General features: G+C 40.5%; 1 protein-coding gene across 5 annotated transcripts in view; it reads left to right on the top strand.

The window, feature by feature from the left end:
* The window catches only part of PRDM1 (PR/SET domain 1), a 120,663-nt gene that overhangs the window by 69,960 nt on the left and 25,535 nt on the right, over positions 1-25,168 (top strand). The window contains exon 1 of one of the 5 annotated variants that reach the window (XM_048493600.1): positions 13,019-13,196. The exons of 3 other annotated variants lie outside the window; for them this stretch is intronic. The gene's annotated coding sequence lies outside the window, so the exon portion shown is untranslated. Of the gene's footprint in view, positions 1-13,018; positions 13,197-24,025; positions 24,163-25,168 lie in introns of those variants that run through there. One more of the 5 variants, XM_048493628.1, reaches the window with a different exon arrangement.

The following is a 25,168-nucleotide window of genomic DNA, read 5'->3' as shown; positions in this document are numbered from 1 at the left end:
TATTTTTGAGCCCGTGACTTCCAAAATCAGAGGCTTGGGCCCAATAATCCTAATGGATTGACTTCCAAAATTCCTTGGATTTGTAATGCTGGACTTGTTTCTTTCTGGGGCTTATCTGGGTCCCCTGCAGATAGATTTTCAGGTTTATAAACTGTAATACCACTTAGTCCAGCCATAAACTTGTGGTGGCTGACTTAATACAACATTGCAGGAAGGAAGCGGTTTACCTGTGGATGTCCAGTATATCAAATACCAAGGGAGTGGGGGGAGGGAATAGCCTTTTCAATTAGTTGGCTCTGTGGCCTGATTGAACAACTGCCTTGTGGCTAACAAAGCTTTGTTTGTAGTATCAGCTTGCTCCTCATCCAACATGGCAAACAGAGCGATTTTATGGCTGGTCATTAATGGACTAGTCATCGGGTGGGGGGTTTGTTCTTAAATGGGGGCTTTGTCTTATCCCTGCTGTTTAAGCCCCCTTCGAGCACTCCTCACCTGTCATATCTGTCATACATTTAATTCATCACGCTCCCTGGTCAAAAGCTACACTGATAGTATCAAAAGAAGAGGAGGGAGCGTCTTATAACTTTAGCGATCAAAGGGGATTACCAAGCAAATAAGATTTTAATGAAGAAAGCAGGTTCGGAGAAGGACAATTTACTGCATTGTGATTCAATAACTTCCATGAGAAAACAGGGTTTTCTTAATTCCTGTTCCTGCAGAGGGGAATATTAAGCTGCTGCAGAATAAAGCATATTTGATTTTTTTTTAGATGTTTATAGGTAAACCTGCAAATTAGGTTGAAAGAAATAAAAAGCTTAGATTATATTGGTTTCTAAAATACAGAAGGCAGTAATCACATTTCAAGTAATATATTTAAAAATAACATCTGACTGGGAGCAGTTGAACTGTACTATTGTTTTTACTACTATGGCAAAGCAGACCTTTTTTTTGAATTTTTTTGACTATCAGTATAACAATTTAATTTGTCGCCATTTCAGAGACAAAGTTGGTAGAAATTCCCTAATCTCATACCTTGTTTGATACCAAGAAACGTGCATTCAGCCATGTTCTGAAGATTTACAGGCCCTTAACTTTTCTTTAAAAGATACAGATTTCTGCCAATTCTCCTTTCTACTGACCTCCCCAGGAATGAAATTACGGAGGGGCTCAGCGGGCTGCAAGAAGAGGAATCAAGAAAAGTCACACAAACATGCCCAAAGAAACTTAAGTTTTGCAACTTAGTATATGTTTGGACTCAGGCTATTGTTATTAATACAGGCTCAGAAGAATATATTCCACTGTATACATGGCCTTTATACGGATTTTGCGTTCCACAAAGATGCAGGGATTGCATACACTCTATCTGCTTATGTTTATATTGGGCACAGGCAACCTTTTTGCCACCAGTACCAAAAAACCTGCAGTCTTTATCTATGAAGATGTTGTTGTTGCATTGGCAAACAAAGCTGGGTAGTGGGGAGAGGAATTGAGGTTTTACCTGGCCAGAACTAGGGTCATCATCTCTGAATGGGGAAATTCGTGAAGATCTGGGGGTAGAGCCTGGGGAGGGTGGGCTTTGAGGAACCTTAGTGTGGTATAATATTGTAGAATCCACCCTCCAAAGCAGCTGTGTCTTCCAGGGCAATGGTTCCCAACCTGGGGTACGTACCAGAGAGTTTGGGTGTATGCAGAAAAAATACATATTGGTTTGGCTGGCATGGAAGTATAATTTTGGGAAATTGGGTTGCCAAGGAGTACGTGAGTGAAAAAAAGGTTGGGAAACACTGTTTTAGGGGAATTGATCTCAGTACTCTAGAGATCAGCTGTGATTCTGGGAGATTTCCAGGCCCTATCTGAAGGGTAGTAACCTTATTATGCACTGCAGGTCTTTTGCGCAGAGATGTAGCCTTGAGTGATGAGCAAAATGTGTGCTATCATTAAATAAAGACGCTAGAATGTATCATTATTATAATACAATGCATCCTCAGTGGTACTGTGTTGGATGTTATATAACATGCTTATTATTGCAATAGGTCAATCTTTAATGCACATAAAAAACAATCCACTTAATAATTGGGTGGGGGTATCTGACAACTTTAAAAAATGGTGTATTATCCACAGATGCTGCTGATGCTGATTGAATGTAACACTCCATGTTGTGTCAATTAACTTATAAAGATCAGTATTGTAGCATCTTATCTTAAATACGTTAAATTGGAGGTGGGAATGAATTCTGTAAAGTCTGATTGTAAATAATTGGGAGATCAGGTACCGGTATTACTACAAAATTCCTCACAGATCCAATAGTGAGGTGCAAAAATGATATAAGCAGAATCATTAGAAATTAGTAGAAACATCAAACCGTCAAAACAGGATTTGCCAGGATTTGGTAACAGTATGCATCTCAGTGCATTTTTAATGGTGGTATTGCCTGATTTATGGCCTGATCCAATTATTTCAATATGGTTATCCCAATATTTGTGCTCAAGCTTAGATTATATTTGTGCTCAAGCTTAGATTATATCATTTATAGGGTGCAGAATAACGTGTTCCAATGTACAGGGAAGTTTAATTATATGGATATAGGTATCTTCATACTAAGAGGCAGCAAACCTCTGGATACCAGTGCTACGATGCAGCATCAAGAATAGACCTAACCCCAAATCTTGGATATCCACACTCTGCAGAATGGATTGGATCCTCAGGTGCTGTTCTGCTGCTGTAATATCACTTCCATTGACATATGAGGGATTTTTGAAACCCTATTCAGACTCTTACTTTGTCCATCCATGCTGTTTTTTCCTTGACCCCCAAGAGCAGAATTTCAGAGGGCTCAGTCAGCTGCAGCAGGAAGGAAAGGTAAAATGAAGAATTCTAACTCCATGGATTTCACTCTGCTTAGGGTCCCACTTAGTGTCTGTACATTGCTTGTTTTTAGGAACTGAGATCATAAATTAGATGTGCACTGTATTGTGAATGCTGTCTGTTTCTTCAGAGGGATGTGCACTCATAGGATCTCTCCAGCAGGGCTTTGTGTTATATTCTTGGTTAGTTCATGAATTTGCTCACATGAATTGAAAGTGATTTTGGTATTTGTTCATATCAATTGAATTGCAATTTTGAAGTCATGAATTAAATTTACTGAATTACTGTAGCATCCTACTTATAATGCTTGTTGGGTTCCAAGGAAATAGATATTGATATGGCAGCATTCTGAATTAGTCAAGTGGGACAAAACTATTGCATTCAATTGCAACATGACATCATATCCTTATACCAAATTTATGCCACACTTTAGCAGTCTTCTAATTAGGGATTTTCAGTGGCTGGGATAATCCGGAGAGCAAGTGTTGTGTAGTGGTATAAGACTGAGATCTAAAGTATCAGATTCAAAACTCCACTCAGCAATAAAGTTCACTGGGTTACATTGGGCTAGTGATTCTTTCTCATGCCAACCCACCTCACAGAATTCTTTTTTTTAAAAAAAAAAGGTGGGGAGAGACCCATTTAAAAAATGAATGCAAAATTGTTGGACATTAGTTGGGCACTTGTAGTCCTAAGAAACCTCCCAGGAATCAGCATAATTGAATAGACCTAAGTAGAATTCTGAATGATCAGGGTTTTGATTCCTCTCTCTGCTTTGCATTTCCTAAAATAGTTCGCTTGTTTATTATTCTACCTATTCTCTCTTAATTCAACATATATCCGTGTTTTTTCCAAATATTAGACAGCATGAAAAGCAAACACAGGAGGGACATATGCAATGTATTGAATTAAATCTATCTGGTTAACGGCTCTCCTTTTTAATGCTGGTGAAGCCCTCTTTTGCCTCTGTAAAATATGTATGGTAGCACCATCTGTTCAACTATTAAAATATCATCTTAGCTGCTCAAATTAAAACCTGCTACGCAATGTAGGGTGCTACATGGACTAGAAGTCTTTTGTGAACACTGTTCCTCTTAGGTAATATAAATAAATCAGTCCTATCGAGAGATCAGGAAATGCCTATATAAACACACTGAAGTCATGGGACAGAACGATCTACCTTGTTTATATCTTCACTGCTAAATTTAGTATATTAATGTCTTGTGGATACATATTGTAAATCATAATCTTTTTTGATGCAGGGAACCTCTGTATGAAGTGAATAAATGCCTTGCAGTACAAGGTGATTTTTATATATATAGTCTGTGTGTGCCCACACATGATAAATCAGTTAACTGTAGGCTTTAAGTCTTCTCCTTAAGCAGAGTAGTGTCACATTGACAAAATGCAGTTAAAATATCTACTCCGCTTACAGTTTATTCATCTTTATTATAGTAGATATTGGATAAGGGGGGAGGGAGAGAAAAAGAGACAAGCACTTCAGAGCTTTCAGTGACGCGTGCCAAACACGTGGAAGGTAAATCCCCTAATTCATTCTCTTCTTCCAGCATTCCTTGGCAGGTAGCCAAGCTAAATATTTCTGCTGGATAAAAATGTCTGTTGTAAGCAGCACTCTTTAAAATGGGGAACTGTATGACTGTATCAGAGGGGACTCCCGCAAGGAAAGAAAGAGCCAACATGTGTGTTCCCTGATCTACCTATTTATTTATTTTATTAAAAAGGAGCCTTATGGACCATGATTGGATTAACAGTGAACCATGGAGGAAGAGGAAAAACAAATTGGGAAACTGGTTTAGCACCCCTACATTTTTGTCATCTTCTTTTAGGATTTCCTGGCTGTCTGCCACCTTGAATCTGTTGAATGTTCTTTAGATAAATCAATTAAAAAGGCTTTAATATTTGGTGATTGGAACACAACATATGGGCTACTGGTGCTGGTGTCATGTGGAGTTTGCAGTTAATTGAAATGATTAATAGAAGTGTTAGTTTCCTAAGACTGATTGGTGAAAATAATGTAATTGAAAGCACTGTAGGCTTTTTAAAAAAACAGTCCCAGTTCTTCCTTAATATTTGTATGTATCAACCATTTGAGAACCTATCAAATAATAGAAGTTTGTAGATTGTTCAATAGTAACTGAGTTTAATGAAGACATAGAAGGTTCCTGGGTGGGAGTCTGTTCATGTTTTGGAAATGATTCTTAAAATCTTCTGCAATATGCTGTCAGACTTTGACAGAATCTGGTTAATCAGTTGTATGGTCCAATTACATTCTATGAGGCTATACCCTAAGGTTTTTATTACAAACTGAATCTTAAAACTGAGGCTGTTTCCGCACGGGCGGAAAATGACGGCCTGGAGATGGTAAAAACGCCATCTCCAGGCTGCCATTCGCGATCGGTGGCGAAAGGTGCAGCGCAGCCGCTACGCCTCGCCGCCGCTTCCGGTTGTTCGCAGCCGGCGCATTCGGTGAACACGAAGAAGCGTGCTTCTTTGAATACGCCGCCGTGAAGTCGCTGCTGCCGAACGGCAGCAGCTTCAATGCGCACCTCCCTGACCCTCGGCAGACTCACGAAATCTTGTCCCTGGCTCTCCGGCGCGCCAGCCGCGGCCTAGGGACACGCCCCCCTGCCCTGCAATCAGCTCAAGCAGGCGTGCAGGGCCAGGGGGGCGTGTCCCCAGGCTTCGGCGACAGGCCGGAGGCCCAGGGGCAAGCCGGGTCGTGCGGGCGCCAGCGCTCCGCGGCGCCGGCTGCCCGCCTCTTCTCAGGACTGTCCGTGCGGACGGTCCCAGCGTCTTCGGGTCGGCGCAAGAAGCGCCGACCCAGCCGTTTCAGCCACCGTGCGGAAACGGCCTGACCATTTAGGAGCAACATGGCTCTCAGTTTGTGAAGTCATCACTGTTCCTAACATATTTCCTAACACATAGTTTAGGATTTTTTCAATTGGGGACCCAATGTGTACCTTAGAGAAGCCATGGGTCTATGGCTATGGGTAAGACTATTTTGTTAATGTTGCATTCGTCTCACTGCTGTATCAGTTCTTCTTACAGCTGTGTTTCCCGAGATCTTACGATATGTGTTATTAACTATTCTGAAACAAAATTTGTCCTGAGATGCTTAAACGTTAACAGCTCAGTCATACGGCTTTCTATGCAAGCATATAAATGCTTACAGGACTGTTGTTTTATAGCAGTGTAACATTACAAGACACTGGCTACAGTCTAGGATACTGTGTAAACAATTCTGCAATGTTTGGGGATTGTGTCTTACTCTTTAACTTTGCTCTTTTTACTTCTCCTGCCCTATAACTTTTGAAACCAGTTTGTAATGGCATATGTATTAGGCTTGGTGATTTGGTAAATCTGAATCACCCAAAAACCTGGGGAAAAAGTTTTTAATTCACCAAAACAACAGCAGATCCAAATAGCCTCGTGGCCAATGATTCGGCTTTATTGCCTTTGAAGTGGGATGATGGGGAGGGAGAAATCTGAATGCTCTGCAGGACTAAGATCAGATCTCTCCACTATCTCTGTCTACAGAGACGTGGGGAGGGGGAGAGACAGCAATTACCCATTACAAGATCGCCTTCAGGGTTTGGACAGCAGAGGCGGGGAGAGAAATAGCTCAATATTGCATGCAGAACTGAGCAGCCCCACATGCAAGATCACCTACACACACACACACACACACACACACACATGTACCTCTGCTGTTCAAGTTCTTCAAGCTTGGACAGTAGAAGGGTGGGGGTGAAATGGCCCAATTCTAAGTAGCCCAAAATGCAAAATTACCCCCCCACCCCCATCTCTGCTGTCCAAGCTCTTCAAGGCTTGGACAGTAGGAACAGGGGGATAATTGGTCTTATCTTACATGTGGGGTTGAGAAGACCCACATGCAAAATCCTCCTTGTCTCTGCTTTCTAAACCCTTCAGGGCTTGGACAAGCGGGGGAGAACAGGTCAGATCCTGCATGCAAGCTTGAGAACCACCAGCAGGAACAGTTCTCTTCCCCCACCATTTTCCCCCCATGAAAGGGAGAGAAGAATTCAAACATTTCAAAGTTAAAAGAATGGAAACCCAAAATTTACTTGTAGTGTCTACCGGTGCTTAATCCTAGGCCATTTCTGCACAGCCAATTACAGCATTGTGCTGTCGGTGTTATTGGCAATGCTGCAGCAATGGAGCATTCGTATGGGCGGGCACTCTGTAGACAAATAGCGCATCAGCTTAACCCTGGTGCTTTGCATGACTGCACTTTGCAAACGGCGTTTCCCCCCCCCCCCAGAGTAGACGTCACAGGCCTTCAGCACCAGGATTGGCCAGTGTGGGCCGCCATTGTGGGGGGCGGGCTCTGTAGCACCGATTCTTGGTGGGTGCATTGCATGACGCCGACTGCGGTGCACTGTTGTTGAAAAGACACGCTCAGTGAGCGATTTTCAAATAATCTGTTGTGGGCCCACTGGAGCATTGCCACATTGCTGCAGCATAGTTTCTGCAGTGATGGCCATGCAAACTCCCCACCCATAATGCTGTTTTTATTGTCCTTTTACTGGCTTTTTTGGCCCATGCAGGAGCGTCCCTAGTATGTATGTAGAAGATAGGGACATAAGAAGAATCCCAGTGGATCAGACCAGTGGTCCATCTAGTCCAGCATCCTGTCTCATACAGAGGCCAAAAGGTTATTTTGGAAGGCCATCAACAGGGCATAGAAGCTAAGGCTGATATAGTCTCCTAACTTTGATATTCAGAGATTTTCTACCTCTGAACAAGTAGCCCCATTTAGTCATGATGGCTATTAGCCACTGATGGACCTAACTTCCATGAATTTATTGAATTGAATGTGTGCCCTGACTAGCTATGTGGAAGCCCTATAGCTGCTGCACTGTATTATCAGCCACAGCAACAGTGGAGAAACTGCAAAAACCTGTCCTTATGAGAAAAAACATCAATATCATTGGGTGCAGACTTTATTTACTTACATGACCTACAGTCCACCTCACTGAGACTCAAGGTGGATTATACAATTAAGAAAAAATGCAAGAAAACAGTATAGTCTATACAAACAATTCATTCAAATGGAACTACAAGAATAGAGGATAAGTTTAATACATATAATAAATAATGTAATGATTATTGTGTAAGATTTTTCACAGACATTGAAACTATTAACATCATTCCTTTAGAAAAATGCTCCTTGGAACAAATTAAACATAGTTTAACCATGCAAACTCCCCACCCATAATGAGGACCTGTTCCTCTTTCACACATGCAAATACCCCTTTCACATGATATAGCCATCCTTTTGTTGTTGCAGTCGATGGATTGTGTGACTGGGATTTAATTGTGTAGAATGTGTGTCTGCTCCATTTCACATTCAATATGAGCTAATTTCTGTATCCTGCCACATGTACAACCTAAATTTCAGAGCTGTGTACAAAAGCTTTATCTATTTGGGCATATCACAATGTAGGTTCTTGCCTAAATAAATTCATGCCACAAGTAATCAGTTAGGAAGAACAGTGACATAGCATACCTTAGATTTTTGGTTTGTTTTTTAAATAAATAAAAATGTCTTCATTTTACCACATATAATCTGATTCCTCATAGTATATTCTGATTTGTAGCCATAACCTTCCTCTCTTCTCGTTAACTGAAGATTTGTGTGTCCCTCCCCACCACTTTTTTTGTCAGAAAATATTAAATTATACTGTTACCCTTTGACTCTTTTCAGAAGTTCTGGATATAAGGTGGCCAGCACTGTGAAATGCCTCTGACTGGCATCTGGTGGGAGTTTAGGAAACTGGGAACATGATGAGGACCTGTTGAACTACCATCAGGTTGGGAAAATCTGGAAGTTATGCCATACCTCTCTAAGAATCATTAGAAACTATGGTAAAAACCATAGAGTTTCAAGTGATTCCTAAAGTGGACTGAAGTCCATTTCTAGCATAATGTAGTGGTTAAAAGCTATTAGCTCATAGTGCAATGGTTTAGAGCAAGTGGGGTTTGATTCCCCATTTCTCCACATAGGTTGCGGACTCTAACCTGGAGAACCAGATTAGATTCCCTACTCCTTCACTTGCAGCCTACTGGGTAAACTTGAGCCAGTCATCATTCTCTTAAAACTCTCTCAGTTCCACCTACTTCACAAGGTGGCTGTCATGAAGAGTCAGGGAGTCAGGATAATTGTTAAGCTGCTCTTCTTATATTTCTCTGGAAACGGTGGTGTAATGAGGGAAGGATATGAGGGTGCTGGAATCCTGGGCACCACTTGAGTAAGCTATATGAGGGGCAGGTTTCGCTGGCCACTCCCCTCCTTTACAGCTTCATCCCATCCCTAATTTCCACTCAGTAGGCAATACTTTGATAGACCAGTGGTGTAAATCAGTATAAGGCAGAATTATGTGCAAACTCAAATGAAAATGTTATTATTTTTATTAGTATTAATTTTAAAAAGCCTCTCAAAAGTATAGATTTTTTTAAAAAAAAATCAATGGTGATCGTGTGGCTATCTCTTGACAGTCAGTGAGAAACCACATGTCTTACATGGCTCAGATTCAAAGGTACTTCAGTGGTGACGTCAAGAACTTGAGTTTCTCTGAAACTTTTCTAAACGTCCTTTGGGGAAGCAGGGTAAGGAAAAAGAGGCATTATGTGAGATGTGAGGTTCTCCTTTGGGAATTGGAATGCTTGTCTGTCCACTTTGGAAGGGACCACTTTGGAAGGCAGTGCAAAAAGGGAGTAAATTGGCAACCTGTCCCAGTATGAAATAGTTTTTTGGGAGCTAGCTTTATTTATTTATTTTATTTATTTATTTTTTTCTAGATTTTCTTTTTAGGACCGCCCCCATCCCCTAGGGGCTCTAAGGTGTGTACAATCACAGTGCAAATCCACCGCGGTAGCTAAAAAAACAACTAAAAAAACCTTTAAAAGCAGCAGTAAAATAGGAAACTAACTATAATAGTTAAACTAATTCATAGAATGGCGTCGGCAGTCTCAATTTCAAACCCTCTTGCCGGAGGGAAGGACAGCAATCCCAAGATGAGATAAGGCCCAGATGTATGGGCTATAGGGTAACCATCAACGGCTGGTACCCCTCCAAAAGCCCGGGCTGAACAGCCTCGGCCCTTTACAGGGTGGCCCCTGCGAAATTCCATAAGGTCCCGCAGGACCTGGACAGCTGGTGGAAGAGCGTTCCACCAGGCTGGGGCCAGGGCTGTAAAGGCCCTGGCCCGCTTGGAGGCCAGCCATATCATCAAGGGGCCAGGGACCACCAGTAGATTGGCCTCTGCTGAGCGAAGAGGCCGTGTTGGGACGTGTGGGGTGATGCGGTCCCGAAGATAAGAGAAGGCCCAGCCCTGAAACTAAGAGGCATAGCCCAGGGTGGAAGTGAGTACTTCTTACTGAAGCTGGTGCTGAATTTCTGGGGACTGGAGGAGATAGACACAGCTGTAGATTACCGGTTCTGTGGAAGAAACCACAGGAGTTTCTTTGGTGAGTGGCCAAAAAGCTGGCAAGGGGCAGCTTGTACATTGCATATAACCCAAGAAGATTCTTATTGAGTATTCTTACTGTGAGTGCCTGAAGTGCCAACAGATCAAGGAAGAGGAAAAGGAGACAGATGGGGAAGAAAGTCAGGGCAGGAACAGACCCCACCTAGCCTGACACTTTTGCTGCCCAGACCTGTGAAGTGCTCTGAAGGACTCTGGCAGGCAGTAGGGAAACAGTACCAGTTTATAATGCAGTTTGCATTCAAAATTAACCAATTCATGTACCAGCTGTTTGTGGGTGTGGTGTGTTTTCTGAGACTGACCCTACAACAGTTAGGGGATGGACCCCTCATTGTATAGTATTATCCTGGTACTGGATGGGGTAAGTTATTATTTTCAAAGTGTTTAGATTGCATTCTCAGAATTCAAAGCGCTTTGTAAAATTATCTTATTATGATCGGAGTCTTGTCCTCCTTTCCAAATTTCAAATTCTTCTTCTCCTCCCCCCCCCCACCGAACAAGTGAAGTTGAAGCTTTGAGGTTTGAACCCCTGCAGTGAAGTTGAAGGTAGAGAAGGTTTGAACCCCTGCAGTGTTAGTCTGTGCAAAACTATTCTATTCTCCGAGGTTTTTGTTGTTGTTTATAAATGTAGGTCTAGTCTTTTGGAAGTGAGGTGGATATGATGGGAAGGTGTTGTTATTCTTTCTGGCACTCTGTTCTGAACCGTCTTGTGGAAATGTGGGATATGAATATTTTTAATATATAAGTGATCACAGAAAACAGCACTATGAACAAATTTCCTCAGCCTTCTTGCATGCCATGAAGTTAGGGCTGCTAACCTTCTGGTGGTAGCTGGAGAGCTCCTGGGATTATAGCTGATCTCCAGGTGACATAGATCAGTTTACTGGGAAAAAATGGTCACTTTGGAGGGTGACCTCTATGGCATTATACACCATTGAATTCCCTCCCCCCAAATCACAACCCCTCAGACTTCACCCTCCAAATCTCCAAGTGTTTCCCAGCCACCCTACCTGAAGGCGGCGGCATACCACAGAAAATGGCACCAAGGACAATTGGTGCCCTCCCCTCAAAATTGCAACTCCTGGGTACGGGCAAAGGGAAAGGGTGCCCTCAACCACAGTAGAGAGTTTGTCAATCCAGTTGCGGGGGGGGGGGCAGAATTTCTGGGTTGGTCCTTCTTAGCCCAGCTATGGGTGGTTCATGGTCACCTCACAGTGTGCTCCGCGCATCCACCTCTCAAGCTGACCAGAGCAACAAGCCCATAGAGCTGCGGGTCGCCTAGTGCAATCCCAGTTTCTTCACCTCAAAGGTGCTGCTCTCCTGCTGGGGCCTTGTTTCTTCTTCTGCATGCACCAGGTAGAGCACAGTGCCACTCAGTTTTGTTTGGTGGAGGGAAGAGGAGTTTTAGCAGCTGCTTGTTTTGGCCTGGCCTGACCTGGCCTGTGTGGGGGAAAGGGCAGGTGGCCAAAATGCATCCCCCACATGACCCAACCAAATGGTGCCTGGGAAGAATGCTTCCTCCTGTTCCCCCTCCCCTCCCCCATGATACACCTCTGTCTGAAGGGGAAGTCATCAACAGAAACTACTTCTACTCCCAAACAGGGGCATTCTCTCCCCCCCGCCCCGCCCCGTGTGTGTGGATATATGTGTGAAGTGAAACATACTGTTCTTCAGTGTGTTTTACCTGATGCATAATACAACAATCCAGAGCATGATCAGAAAAGTAGAAGGTTGTGTGCATGTTGCAGGGCTTGTGAGCAATACAGAAGTTTTAAAATGTGGGATGCATATATAAAAGATTACCGAAGAATTGCCAGATTGTTGGGTGTGCTCACTGACTAACAGTGGAATTCTAAGTAGAGGTACACCCTTCTAAACCCTTGAAATCAGTGGGCTTAGAAGGTTATAACTCTGCTTACTACTGCATTAGAAAAAGCTTAAAAAGAAGGAAGGTACTATGTACTAGGGTATTTTTACATCTGTGCTTTTCCATCTGTCTACAATAGCTGTTTACTGATATATCATCAGTAATTTATTTTTAAAAACAAACCTTTGTGATCCCAGTTTTTTTTCCCTCTCAAAACAATAATCTTCACAATTAATTTCAACAGTTATGGGCATCCCAAGGCTTTGAAATTTGAAATTGTACTTAATTTGAAATTGTACTTAAGTAGTTTCAAAGGGGCACTCTGTTTTGATTTTTTGTTTTTATTATGAATATGAGATATGAGTATTGTCTGAGTCTGTTTTTATATTGGTAAACAAAAATACATAAATGAACAATACAATTATATATGTAAAATTATCTATTTTACAAATCTCAGAAAGATTGCAAAAAAACTGTGTTTAAGTGTTTTGTTATATAATAAAAGGTGCTATCGGATAGATAATTGTTACAGACTACCTTTCCCCCCCAACTGGAACAGTTAACTGATTTTTTTCCAGATGTTTTGACAGTCATAATTATTAGGCCACTAGCCTAAGGAACGTTTATTTTGTTAATTGCTGTTAAGCCTAATTACTGCATGGGGGTGGAGCAGAAGGAAAGGGGAGGGGTAAAGCCTTTCACAAGAGGAAATTCTAAAATCCAGGTCTCAGTTCCAGGCAGGGTTAGCTGAGAATGTCTCAGTAAGAGAGTTAGAGAGAGCAAGACGGAGCATGTGTGGTGTGTGTTTACAGTGTGTGAGTGATGCATGCATGAATGTGTGGTTTGAGAGACAAGAGAAAAACACTCAGTACGGACTAAAGCCTTGGGATGCATGATCTGGAGATTGAAGAGCAAACCTATATGGCTAAACAAAGGTACAGATTAACAAAATAATGCACTGTTTTTCCACTTTTGTATTAACTTGCTGTCACAATATTGCGTATGCTGTTTATCATGACATCTTTAGATATTACTTTGTTGTAAGAATTATTTTTAAAGGAGCAGAAACCTCTTGCTTATACTTTTCATTCTCTTTTGATATCCCATATTTGTTTGTTTTCTACCACCACAATATAGTTTTACAACGGACACTATTGTGTGTGGTGTGGGGGTGGGGGGTGGGAGCAGGGAACTAAAGGAATCGGAAGTGTTTATAAAGAAAAGGGTCAGCCTTTTTTAAATGCCATGGACATGTTTGTCAATATTCTATGGGCCTGGCATAGTTGGACCGCACTGGTATATTATGCCCAATGCATCGCATTGCTCCTCTTTGGCATCATCCTTTACATTAGTTTTTAGTGGAATGACAGTATCAGCTAACAAACCTGTACAATATGGGTGGTGATTTAGAAGAAATTACTTCATGTGTTTTATGACCAAAGGATTTCAGTGCTGGGAAACTAAATGTTTTGCTTTACTTCTTACTTTGGCTAATTACTTTTGTGTATGTGTTGCTAAAATTATTCAGTGCTATTCGTTAACTGGCACTACAGCTAAATGCCTAGGGGGAGGGAATGTTCCTGTTCCGTGACCAATGACTGTTTGGGTGGTGTGGACAAGTGAGTTTCATTGGCAATACTTCCTGGCTAGTTGAAGGCACTGCTGAGGAAATGTGTTTACTTCCCCCCCCCCCCCCCTGTTATTTATACTAGTTAATGTGCTGTGCCAGATAAATCTGCTTCCTGAGTCCATCTTTCAGCTTGCTCCTTTTCTTCCCACTTGACAAATGGTTTGAGTTTGATACAGTTTTATCAGCTTGGCCCCTGCTGGGTGCTGCTTGTCTTTGCTTTTATCATGGAAAGTAAATTATTTGCAATATTCTAACTAGCAGTTGGTAGGTCCAGTTTAGCCTGAAGTATAAACTGACTGTTGCCTTTTCTTTGCAAAGCCCAGTTGTTATCCATTGTGGAAACAAAAGATCCAGGGCATTAGCTATTACAGTCTGTTCTGCCTTTTTTGTTTGCAAGCACTCTTAACTAGCTATAGCTGCATGTACTAAAATAATAACTGCAGTCTCATTTGTAGTGTCCTCCAAATATCTTCCTTTTGTTAAAGAGGTTAATTTTTCAGATGGAAAGTTGTTGGTAGGGTTCTTTTTTTCCAGGCTGCAATAAAATTGCAAGTGAAATAGGAGGCCTAATCAGAACTCGGGGGGGAGGGGGTGTCCTAAAAAATGCTGGCAACAGGAATACCCTACTAACTTATTTTGTTTGAACTTACAGAAAATACACAAAATTTACTGAAAACATTATCAGAGGACAGTCAAACTGACTTGGACAATTGAACTAAACATTTGAGGTGGGGTGGGAGGGGAAAGAGAATAGTTCAGTTACTGAGCATTTTGTGGCAAAATTATGAGCAAAGTTTTTAGTGGGTTTTTTTTTTTTACAATTAAGATTCCACAATAAGTTGTGCCATGTTACGTCTAAAACAATAGATACTGACTCATTGTATGGCGTTTTAACAATTGGTTTTCAGTTGTGGCAGAATAAGGAGCATATGGCAATAACAGTCTAAGAAAAAGCACCTCTAGCTTGGCAAGATGGGTCTGTGAGAATAGTTACAAATTTATTGTTCAAATAATTTGATAGATTTTTGAGGCCAAATGACATTGTTATGATCATCTTTTATTAATCTGCCATGCAGCCAATCCAAGCATTCTGAAATTATTAACCAGGCTCAACAAGAGGATTAAATATCCTGTTTTCAATCTAGGAATCCCAGACTTGCAAAGTTTCCTCTATGATTATGTACTTTAGCAGATACAAATAATTACCTGTCCTGGTTAAATTTTATGGAAAAAAACCCCAGAATTTTATTTAGCAGTTTGTACAGCTTGAGAGTGATAAATAGATTATTTATTTTAATTTATTTTGGAAATATGAGACCATTGACTACTAATTTGAAAAAATAATACATTCAAGGAAAAGTATTCAGTGTAGTTTCATAATGATCTTATTAATCGAAGTTAAATAAATAGCATATGCTAGCGACAGCCAATATTGATACATTAATTGTCTTATTGTGTTTATGCTCCATTTGTTGAGTGTTTAATAATGAAAAGTACTGTTAGTCACTAGTGCGTCAAATTGAACATGACTGTCTGTTTAGAGACTAATGTATTGTTTGAGTTTCAGAAATATTGATCAGGGTACAGAGTTCTGATGTTTTTTCTTATTTTCGGCACTGTCCCTCCTCAGTGCTTTGGAACAGGAGGAAAGAGGTCCAGATGGGAAGAAAACAGGTCCTGAAAAGACCACATAGGAACTAGGTCAGGTACTCTGGAGATTAAAGAAGCATGCTTCATCCCTGTGTGCGGGAGGCAGGGACAAGCAGCACACAATTACAAGGAATTAGAATGGCAACAAGTAGTGCAGATTTATCAGCTTTAATTGTCTATTGTCAGGACAGAGCTGCTCTTATAGATCAGGCTGCTGGCAGTGCCTTAATACGTTTAATGGACTCTCCATTGTGGGATTATCCCTTCCAGGGGACAGTGTCTTTCTTTAAAAGTTGTTGTTCTGGGAGATGCAAAGAAAAAAGAAGGAAAGAAAAAATGAAAATAAAAGCAGCTTCAATACTTAAGTATTCTTCAATCACCTACAGGAACACATTCTCCTCCTTTGACATGTTGGCTTCCTCAGGAAGTAGGTGAAGACTCTGAGATGCTTTTCTGTCAGCAACCTGTATTCCTTTAGTGGAACTGTGAGACACCTATTTGAACATTAACCTTTTTTGGTCAGCCTTCCACAATAAGCCTTATTGGGAAAAACAATGGCCCGTTGATAAAGGAGTAGATAAGCAAGGGTGCATAGTTTTAAGGGGGATCTCTCAGCTCCTTTTTTGTTCCTGGATTTTGCAAAGCTAGAAAGCTTTCCTAGATTTTGCAAAGCAAACATTGACAGTATTCAAAAGGTGTCAGCTATTTAATGAGTACAGATGAATTTATCTTCTTTATATATGCCAAATTTCCGTGGGTGAAAGGAGATGGAATCGTTACTGCCATATAAGTAAGAAGTTACAAAATGTCCAGAGAAATAAGAAGAAAGGCTTAGTAGTTTAGGCAAACATCTGTTAAAATCAATGAAGAATTCTTTCTCCCAAGGACTTTAGAATATTATATCAAGGAGCATGAAGGCATATACTTATGTAAAAACCAATAGCCTTTCTCTTTTCTACTTTTACTTTTCTTTAAATGTTACTCATCTAACACCTCTGCAACTATCATGCCACATTTACTTCTGACTCTATATTGCAAACTTTTTTTAAAAAAAAACTAGGATATAAAGTATCAGAGCACCATCATGAAATTAAAAGTCAGTACAGTGAACAGAGAAGTGAACTTTGGCCTGAGTTGAAATTATCCATGGTGCTTGTTTATCCATGGAGGCAGCAGCTAGCTGTTTTTCAGCCTTAATCCAGGATCTGTAAAGTGGACACAGCTGACTATTGGAACAACCTGTACTTTTAACACATTTAGAGGTATTTTAATCAATATTATGGAAAATAGTAATTATTATTACTATATTCTTATAGCTATTTTTCATATTATTAAATACCCAAAAGTAGGAGGGTCTAGGTTCATTATGCCTGCTGAAACTTTTAAAAAATCAGTTTCATACTTTGCAGTATATACTAATACTCACGATAATCAGCTGTTTTTGCACTGAACTGCTAGTTTGCTTTTGGTGTAGTGCTGTCAACTGAAACTCACCATTCTCTCTTCTCATTTATGAGCACTTAGCTCTAAATAAGTGTTCCATGTATTGTTGTGTGTTGGAACATCCCACACTAATAACAGTGTTTGGAGAGTAAATAAGATTTAAGTAGAATTCCAAGTAGACACACTTAGGATTTCTCTATATGTGCACATGTACATTACAAATTTATGTGGGTTTTATGGTAATCCCCTTCCCTCTAGGAATCCTAGCAACTGTAGACTACACAACTCTAACAGGAAATTTTTATCTGCATTGGACCATTCTCAGGATTCTTTGACAGACTTGTTAAAATTGATAGAAAACCAATACAAGTTTGTGGCCACACTAGAAATCCAGATTGGATCATCTTTAAGTAGAAATTGTATCAGCTAGCACCAACGTTCATGGCTAGGTAGAACATCTCTTTATTCAGGTTTCTAATTTACTGCCTGTTTTCCTTGCAATACTCTATTATGGTAAAGGCATCAGGTAATCTATACATATGCTATGGAGCTGAAACTGAACAGACATTAACTAAAGAGTATGGCATTTCAGGTGTGATCTGTCAGACATTGGCAAATACCATTCTCAGCAGTACATGTGTCTCATTTCTGCATCTTACTGCCTTGTTAAATCTAGTGATTGAGCTAACAGATCCTGATGCTGGAATCACTAGTAACAGTGCAAAAAAAGCTGATTCTGTTAAGTATTGATGTATTTTAAAGGATATTGCAAAGGTCATTAGAACAGAACTGAATTTAAAAAAGAAAAAGTTGGATTTATACCCCACTTTCCTCAACCATAAGAATTATCAAAGCAGCTTACAAATTCCTTCCCTTCCTCTTCCCACGACAGACATCTTGTAAGGTAGGGGGGACAGAGAGTTTTGAGAGAACTGTGACTAGCACAAGGTCACCCAGCAGGATTCATATGGAAAAGTGAGAAATCAAACCCAATCTCCTGAGTGGAGTCCACTGCATGATGAGCTAGATCCTATGGCAAGTAGTCCATGGTGTAATGAGATAAATTTTGAGATAAATTGGCACTATGAGCACTTTTTTGAACTTTAGAATGGTGCTATTTGAGACTATTTCTGATACAGTTGTACTTGTTATTATGCAGGTAAGCCAAAAATAAATACTAAGGTATTTAGAAGTGTTGTGAATCTGTGTTTAGCAATTAAAGGCAGGCTCTGGAAGTTGAATATATTGTCAGAAATGTCATAGCTATGCAGGGGCGTAACGAGACAAACCGGAACCCTGGGCAAAACCTGAGTTGGAGCCCCCCCCCCATGTGCGGCCACTCCACCATGACCAAAAAATTTTTGCACCAGGACATTGGTACCTGCAGGGGGTGCACTTTTAGACATATCAGCACCAAAATTTCAGCATATCATCAGGAGACTGTTCTTATGCTACCCGCCAGGTTTGGTGAGGTTTGGTTCAAGGAGTCCAAAGTTATGAACTCCCAAAGGGGGTGCCCCATCCCCCATTGTTTCCAATGGGAGCTAATAGGAGATGGGAGCTACACACCAAACCTGGGGGTATCATCAGGGCAGTCTCCTGATGAGACCCTGAAAGTTTTGAGACTGTGCCTTCAGAAATGTGCCCCCCCAGCCTGCAACCCCCATTGACAGCAATGCAGAAAACTCAATGCAGAACAAAGATTCTTGGCAAAAATTCTGGGATATTCCTCCAGGGGGCGCATTTTTTGATCTGTCGGCACCAAAATTTCAGGGTATCATCTGGAGACTGTCCTGATGGGACCCCCCAAGTTTGGTGAAGTTTGGTTTAGGGGACCCAAAGTTATGGACCCTCAAAGGAGATGGGGGCTACCCTTTTGAGGGTCCATAACTAGCCTAAAAACTGTGCCCCCTGCAGGCCAAAAATGGAAAACCACTACAAATGCCCCAAAACAAACCCTGCATTTTGATGCCCCCCACAAGGTGGTGCCCTGGGCAGTTGCCCACCTTGCCCAATGGGCATTACGCCCCTGTAGCTATGAAATGCAATCATTCCGATATTTTCTTGTTTGCTTTTTTTAAAAAGAAACAAAATCAGGTTAATTGTAAACACCCATACCCTTCAAAACTTTTTTACTTTAATAGATTTAGAAGGATATAACTTTGCTTAGTCTGGTAATGTTGAAGCACCAACATTCCTGAGATAACTTTTGAAGTTTGAAGATCAGATCATTCTGAGAATGTGTGAAGTTGGCAATTATCTGATGGATTTTTCTCTTACTACATGGCTAATTTATATTATTTTTAGTTTTGGCTGTTGTCTGTTTTGATGTGTTCCTGCAATCTTTTTCTGGACTTAGAATATTTTCTGTATTATATTGCTTCTCTAGCTGCTGATTTTATTATTTTACTTTGTGTCTTGAATGGACATAAGCTGTTTCAAACAGATGTCAGGGGAGAAGGCCACAAAATAATTATATAAAAGTTCTCTTTCTCTTTTTAACTATCTTAGAGTCAGCTTAGGTTAGTAACATTTAGAAATCGGGCAAAATTTCTTTCATATGTAAAGCATTCAGCAATAGAATCCTGAAGCATAATTATTAGCATCATGATCACTGTTGTGCTTCAAATGTTTGAAGATTAAGATGCCTTCATGGAGAAAGAGGGACATGAAAGGATCATTGCTGCAATTGATGTGGTCAGGCCATCTCTGACCTTGTTTGTGTAAGGAGGGGGAAATGGTTGCACTTTAATCTGTTCACTTTAACACCCCTCAGAAGAAGGCTAGCCTCTCAGATTCATTGCTCCTTTCCTCCCATCCACAGCCCCTTTGTACATGACACACATGCACAGAAGGCGGCTGCTACTGCTGCTGGGATAGAATTAACTTTCTGTTGTGCTCAAGTGGTGATAGCATCAGAGGAAGTGGAACGTGTGTGCATGAAAGAGGGAGAGTTTCTGACATCAGGGCTGTTAGAGCCATTCATGACTTGCTGCTGAGGGCTACGCTGCTGCTCTGAGAGACGTGTTTGAGAAATGCTGACTAATAAGGCAATTGAGGTTTTCTGTGAGCAAAGAGGAAAAATAAAAACATGATTAAAAAGGACTTTTTCTGAAATGAATAACACTGAGACTGCAAATTCCAGATGAAAGCCCTTATTACTATGAGAGAATCGTATGCAAAGGCAAAAACTGCCACTCAAGTAGAGACAGGTAAGCTAGAGAGATATTGCTATAAGCAGAGACATGCACATGTTTAAGTAATAAAACATGTAAAACATTCAGAAAGTCTGTTGGTATATCAGTATTTCCATGCCACATGGAACATTACTGCAAGCCTCCTAGTTTGGGCACATAGAGTTGCCAGCCCCATGCTGGGATATTCCTGGAGAACTGTGGGTAGAACCTGGGGAGAGGGACATTTGGGGAGGGAGGGGAAGCTCAACATGGTATAATTAAGATTCCCCTTTCTGGTAACATGAGTTTTTAAATAGGTTTTGTGAATTTTAATAAGTGTTATACATTTCAATAGGTTTTAAGAGGTTTTATGGATTTTAAATAAGTTTCACTCTTGTGTACCTTGTAATTGTTTTTAGGTTTATCAATATTTTATGACTTTTATCTTACGTTGTAATCTACCCTGAGACTTTTAGGTTTAGGGCAGGCTAAAAATACTTATAAATAAATAATATGCATTGAGTTCATCGTAAAAAGTTGCCGTTTTCTTAAGGGGAACTGATCTTTCTAGTCTGGAGATCAGTTGTAATTCTGGAAGATCTCCAGGCCCTACCTGGAAATGGTCAGCTTCTTTGGGAGACCTCCAGTCAACTTCCACTATGGCTCCAAATGCAGGGATGCAGTTTGGACTTAGAATCCTGGTTTATGAGGAATAGACAGGCTGTAATAGTTGCTTGCATTCAGATATCACAGAAAAAATAGGGTTCCGATTGAGGCTTCCCAAACAAAAACACTTTCAGCTTTACATACATCTAGAGGAGAGAAAAGTGGGTAGGACCACATGAGAACAAGCTGGGTTTGTCCTTGTCCCAGATAAGTAGGAATTCATAGTGATGTCTAAATGTGGCCGCATGTCCTCTTGTCATTATTGTCACAACTTTATAGGATGTTTTCAAACAGCAATAGCACTAGGAGTCTTTTTTTATTCCTCCCAACTATATATGTATATATATGATCAGGAATTGCAACTGTGCTAAAAAATGGAAATGTATGCAGTGTTACCACTGGTTTATATCATCCATGTCCAGAGCCATTAGGATTTGGTTTCCATTAATGGTCAACCAGCAGTATTTACTCTTTTAATAGTGTTTGTGCCTGAAGTTACTTCCATCTCTGTAAACAAAACTGCCAGCTGTATGATTGACAAAAAATTACTACTAACACTATTCCCCTACACTTGTGATATTTGATTGAGTAAACATTGAGAAGGATCATATTGTTCATCAAATTTACCATTGCTATCATTGGAATATGCGTTTCTAAATGAACAAGGAACTTGAAAGATCATAGGGCTCAACTATACATTATAGCATCCATGGTTTCTACCTGTGGACATAGCTGTCATTTTATTGTTGAATTTGCAGAATTTTTAAATGGCCCAAATTCGGCTACAAAATGGGGTCTCATTGGGTCAGAACCATGGACACTTATAACATCTGGTTGTGCCATGAGACTTTTTTATGTCAAAGGGTTTGGGGTTTTGTGTGTGTGTGTATGTGTGTGATTATGTCTGTAGGGCAAAAGAGCCAGCTTCAGCATGACTGCATTGTGTTTCACCTCACATGAAATGACTCAGAGCCTGTTCATGTTTACTGCTTCCATATGGCAGCTTCCCAGCAGCAACATTAGTAGGAAGTAATCATATACGGTTGAGTAGCTGATATGGTTACTTCCCATACTAGGTTCATCCCATCTGCATATCCCTGCATCCAGTCTTGCCACTGGGGACCAAGTAACCATGTCAGTCAACTGTCAAACATGTTGAAACCATAAGCAAAATAGTGATGGTGGAAAGAGCCATCATAGCTGACTTTAGAGACCCTGTGGGGTTTTCAAGGCAAGAAACATTCAGAGATGATTTGCCTTTGCAAACTCCTTTTCCCTCCTCTCTCCATGACACCTTGTGAGGTAGGTGGGGCTGAGCGAGTTCCGAAGAACTGTGACTAGCCCAAGGTCACTCAGCAGGCTTCATGTGGAGGAGCAGAGAAACAAATCATGTTCATCAGATAAGTGTCCACTGCTGACTGTGGAGGAGTACAGAATTAAATCTGGTTCTCTGAATACGAGTCCACCATTCTTAACTACTACACCACACTGGCATGAAAAACTTTATTAAGGTACCTCACTTCTAAGTTATTGCAAGAACATGATAATACTTGGGTTGCCACATATCCAGGTGACTGTGCCAACACAGAGTACATTTTTAAGCAACCCCTGTATGGTTAGCAGTCATTGGATTCTGCCTTCAGCATGTTAATTGCCCAAGTCAAGGTGGCTGGATTTCTCTCCTTTGAATGAATATTTCTTCCAACTGCATATCCAATTACCTTTATACCCATCAGTGTGATGCCCTTGCCACCTTTCTTGTGGAATTACGTACAAGTAACAGTTAAGCCAGGACATTTGTTTGGTGCTGTTGTCCTACTTATGTCCAACAGCATGAGTACTTCTTCATTAGAAGATGCCAAGGTCTTTACACAGATATGTGCTATTCTCAGTACTGTGTCGCCTAGAATGACAAATAATCCCTTTCACCTCCTTCCATAAGAACTTCAAGAGGAAAACAGTATAACATGTATGTCAAAGAGAATGATTTTTAACTTTTAAAGGGAGTGATCATTTATCTAAATGATATAACCCCTCCCACACAAAAGCAAGTTCTTTTGTTTGTGTTTTTATACAAAGTCAAAACAAGTTTCTGCCTGCGTAAGAGGAAAGGCATGATAAAAAACATGTCTGCAGATGTGATGTAAAAAGGAAAAGTAGGAGACTTGTCCTTTGGTGAACTGACTCGACTGGTGTTTGTAACATTGTGAGTGACTATAAATGGAGCTATGCATCATCGTAGCTGTTGCTAGCAGAAGGATTCCTCAATGAAGGGCCAGGACCACTGAAGGAAGTTAGGCATCTGATTTGTTTGGTAATAAGAAGTAGGAATGCAAGGTCTGTGTGCTTAATAATAAACAAACAGGACATTGTATGCCATCATCACAGGATGTCCTTCCTTCAAGGCAGCACACTAACTTGGAAGGAGGAAAAATAAATGGCAAGAGTGCATATCCCACTAATTACTACTTGCTAATACTTCTTTCATTAGCAATATGCTGTTGAAGTGATCATGTCTAATAAAAGTTTTAATTATGTAGCTTTCCTCTCCATACTAAGTAACATGTGAACCATTCTCTAAAAAGACACCAGCAGGGGAAAACTTCACTGATTTTTTAAAATGATATTTTTAAAAGTAACTGAAACAAAATAAGAAGTCAGTTCTTATGAGTATTGTGAGAAATAATGCACACAAACTAACACATGGAAAATTAGAACAAGTGTTATGTTTGTTTTTGGAAGTAAACCGGCGTGGACTTTTAAAAATGCCTAATAAAGATAGACTTTAGGATCAGATAGAAGCATCATATTATTGTAGCTTAAGTCTTATAGTACGGTAATGGGATTTTAGAAGTCAAAGATCACATCACATTTTCTCTTCCAGGGAATTTAAATTCCGTGGAATTTGTGTTCCAGCACGGTTCTTACAGCTGTGTGTGTTGGCAGGAAAAGCTGCATTGGTGTGACTTAGGTAGAAAAGAGAAATTCCTTCTGACTAGATCAGAGTTTCATTGGATAATCTGTGTGTGAGTTGCAGGTAAAGCTCCACCCCACTATTGGCAGCAGTGACTCTGAGTAAAAGAGTTGAGTGGCTGGTAGGAAACCTGTTTGGTTAACATAGATTGTAACATTCAGCCCTGCAGTCTTTCAAAGAGGTTAAAGGAGTAAGTGCAGCAGCACCTGTCTGACAGAAAGAGAGAGCGAGAGAAGCAAAAGGAGGCTCTACGCATGAGTCAGTGTTAACCCAGCAAGAAGAAATGTTTACTCTTTAGCTATGTGTGAGGCTTACCTGAAACGCCGAGCTGCCACCTGGAAATATCTGTGGACTGTACCTTGGTAAGCAGCTTCCTTCCTTCTTTTGAATCCAGAAGAGAAAAACATTCTAGGTTTGTTTGTTTTTCTGAATGAATATGGCATTATGAGCACGTTGTCAGTGGCAAAACTTCTCATTGAAGGCTTTCTCTTCAGTTCAAGGAACCTTTTGATGATTAATTCTTTTGCTGATAGTGGCAACTGCCAGTTCATGGAGTTTCAGTATTAGTCTGTCTTCTAGAGGATTAATGTACTTGTACGAGTGGGAAATGCAATTTTAACAAGCTCATAAGGATTGTAAGAGGAAGTAATTTTAAAAGAAGAAAAAAAATCTGAGGAACTCTGGAGTTAAGGTAATGTCTTTTTGTAGATCTTTGCTGTGTACAAAACATTTATTTGAATTGGTTATTCCAATCCAGATAAAAATAGTAGTAGGATTAGCAGTACAATGCTAGTGCCACAGATCTTTGTTTGGGGGAAGCTGGTGTTTATCCAGTAATTCTACACCAGAGAAAACAACATGATGATTGGATTTTTTAATGGGCAAGTTCCTGACGCTGGAATAAGACAGTAGTTGAAGTGACTGGAGGCTGTTTTCTTTAGGCTTGTATTTTTCACAAAATGTGAACACTCCTCTCCATTTTAAACTTTAATACCAGTGCTTCAAATAGAGCATTCATGATTCTGATAATAATAAGCAATAATAATAATAACCTGTAGGGTAGGTCAGTATTATGGCTCCCATAGTGGAGATGGAGCACTGACACAACACTGTGGGTTGCCTGAGGATGCCTAGTGAGTACATAACTAAGATTTGAATAAGGAACTTCCTGGCTCATATTGAGTAGTTGCTACCCTACAGCAGTTCCAGTGTAGTCCTAGTCTAGCTTCCTCTGATGGATAATCACTTTTGCTCGAGTGGTTTGTCTTAAATCTGTAAGAAGCCATAGAAAGCTTCACCTTTTCTTGCTGTCATTATTTCTAGTAATTTGAGGCAGGCTGTTTGGGAAGCAGTGCGGGCAGGATACAG

This window comes from Sphaerodactylus townsendi, linkage group LG01 (assembly GCF_021028975.2).
Source record: "Sphaerodactylus townsendi isolate TG3544 linkage group LG01, MPM_Stown_v2.3, whole genome shotgun sequence".
In the NCBI taxonomy this organism is placed as follows: domain Eukaryota; kingdom Metazoa; phylum Chordata; class Lepidosauria; order Squamata; family Sphaerodactylidae; genus Sphaerodactylus; species Sphaerodactylus townsendi.
This window is presented reverse-complemented; position numbering and strand designations above follow the sequence as displayed.